The sequence below is a fragment of the Hipposideros armiger genome, unplaced genomic scaffold (genome assembly GCF_001890085.2).
Source record: "Hipposideros armiger isolate ML-2016 unplaced genomic scaffold, ASM189008v1 scaffold_469, whole genome shotgun sequence".
Lineage (NCBI taxonomy): Eukaryota > Metazoa > Chordata > Mammalia > Chiroptera > Hipposideridae > Hipposideros > Hipposideros armiger.
The window spans coordinates 1254773-1257777 of NW_017731819.1; positions in this window are offsets into that span (position 1 = coordinate 1254773).

Consider the following 3005-nt stretch of genomic DNA (forward strand, 5'->3'; position numbering starts at 1 on the left):
TTCACAGAAGTGGAAGGGTCCTGTGGTCCCAAAGTCTAACAGACACAACTGCCTCTTAGGATCCTCTTCTGAGGCTACTTCCTGCAGACCTGCTGTCTTCCTCATCTCTACTGCTTCCGGACTTTCTCCCTAGTAATGGACCACCAGCCAACAGCCTGTTTATCCACAATCTAAACAACTAAGAGAATCAAGGAACCCCTTGTGGGGGAGGCAGTATGAGAGCAGTTTGCATTCAATTTTATGAGCAATAAATAATAAGACAATGAGCTCCTGTTGGGCATTTATTGGGTTGTTGGAAAAGTCATGATGTATTTTTTATGATTTTTTTTGCAAAAGTGCGTCATGATTTTTCCAACAACCCAATAGTTCAACAATAGCTGCTAGGGTGGCTGCAGCCTCATAGCCAACACCATCCATCTTCTGCCCATTTTGTGTGGTACTAAAAAGTTTTCGTGACAATATTTGTGAAATTATAACATGCCATCTGCACCTTTAGGAAACAGTAAGGTCTATTCATTGAGGGGCATATCTGAGAGCATTCAGAACCTCTGATTGACTCAACCAAAAAGTTCAATTAACTAGAAAACTCCATGTTCCAAAGAATTAAAAAAAACCATGAATTCATTAGAATTTCCCTAAAAGTAAGTTTTCTGGACTTACTCCCCTGAACTTAATCTAAGAACTTGGAGCTGCAGCAACACTCTTTGCCTTAATATAGAGGGCTATTCATTCACGTGACAATAATTTATTTAGCATCTACTATGTGCCAGGCACTGTACTGGCTCTAATGGTTCAACTTCATAGGCAATGGTCATAACCAACTGAGCAAAATGAAGAGACTGCATTGTGGAAATAAACAAAGACCACCCAAATGAGAACAAACAGAGGCTACTGATGTAGAGCTTGCTATAGCAAGGGAGTCAACCACCATCAGCTGCATTTGGCAGAGACTCAAAGTCAGGCAAGGGAGCAGGAAAGCTTTATAGTAAAAAAAAAAGGGGGGGGAGGGTTCAAGGGCTGCTGTGATTGGAGGTTGTTGGCAAAGAGAAGCTGGAAACAGCTGACTAGAAGCGGGCATCTTTATGCATTGGTTTGGGGAACATATCTGGCTTTCTCTGACTAGTCCTGAGTTAGAAGTAAAGGCAAAAAACAGGAAAGCTGACCATCACTGACCAAGTCCTGACTGTTTGGGGCTGATTACTGCAGAGGTTGTGGGTCAGAATCAATTGTCATACATGATCTAGCCATTGTCTGTTTATATATTCAATCTCTCAGTATACACACATCCCTGATTTTTACATTCATTTTCATACTATTCGAGACCTTTATTAAATAGGACACAAGCTAGAAGCAACACTGGGGTAAGAAGTGAAGAGGTGAGTTCAGTATAGTGAAGAGCAGAGAACAGACATTTAATGAGTCCATGGTTCTATTATTGGGGCTGGGAGATATGTCTAGGACTCCACGCTTCTACTATAGCTCATACTCAGCTCCTTTCAATTCATTCCATTCATTCAACAAATGGTTCTATTTGCTATCGTTGTGTTAAAGTTGTCTTCTGTTTCCTCTCTTAGTTCTTTCCCCAATAACTATCATCTGTTCTGATGTTCCATCTTGGTCTACCTATCCCCCGCTTCTGAATTCTCTTAAATGGATTGTAATAGGTTGAATGATGCCCCCTCCCCGCCCCAAAGATACATCCGCATCCTAATCCCTGGAATCTGTAAATGTAACCTTATTTGGTAAAAGGGTCCTCATAAGAGTGGGTCAGAGGGCGACCACACAGACACAGAGGACAAAGCCACGTGAAGACGGACGCAGAGGCTGGAGTGATGCGGCCACACACCAAGGAACGCCCAAGAGCGCTGAGATCACCAGAAGCTCAGAGAGGGACATGAAATGGGTTCTCCCCCAGAGCCTCTGGAGGGAGCGTGGCCCTGCTGACACCTTGATTTTGTACTTCTAGCCTCCAGAACTATGAGAGAATAAATTCCTGTTGTTTTAAGCCACTGAGTTTGTGGTAATTTATTACAGCAGCCTCAGGAAACAAAGAGAGTCACTCACAGGAAGAAATCAGTTTTGTTTAGATCAAATAATTTTGTGATTTTGAATATTATGTTTACATAAACACTTAAAACCTCCTACAATTTTTTTCAGAAGAAACAAAAACCCATGATCCTCACCAGGCACATTGATTATCTCTATTTCTTTACATTCTCTTCCATTCATTACACTTATGAGTACATATTGTAAAACTAGTATTTGCAATTCTCCATTTTCACTCAACTTTACAATAGAGACATTGTCCCATGTGACCTAATTGTCTTCACTATTATATTCATGGTTGTATTTCATAGAGTGGAACTGCAAGCATGCCTTACTCAATCACTCCTCTACTGTTAGCTATCTAGGCTATTTTCAATTTTTTTGTTACAGATAATGTTGCAATGGAAAATAATAGCAATAATAACCACCATTTGTGGTGTGCCTACGATGGCCCATGCTCAGACACTTTATATAGTTTTATTGAAGTCTCTCAATCAATAATTCTTTGAAGCAAAAGAGTGTTTGATGGGGGGGGAGAAGGGTATTACAGATTAAGAAAATGGAGCCCTGAGAGGTAAATCAACATGTCCCAAACCCATTAAGCCAGGAAGCAGGGGAGCCTGGATCGTAATTTAATCTGCCCAACTTCAAAACCCATTTTTTGTCGTTAAGCCATACTGCCTCCCAAAAGTTAGTACAAATAAAAATTTTAATTTGTGTTATAGCCTCAAACTACATCGCCAGGAGTGAGATAACAAAGTCAGGGGTTAAATGCTCATCATGTCCTAAAACCAAGCTGTCATACCATCTGAGCTGGTTGTTTTCCAACTGCATCCACTCTCCATCCTTCTCTGCCTTGCTCTGTGACCCGGGAGGCTGAAACCTACAAACCCATCACCCAATTGCCTTGCCCCGCCCCACCCACCTCCAGGTCTTCAGGTTGGGCAGGACGCTGTGCC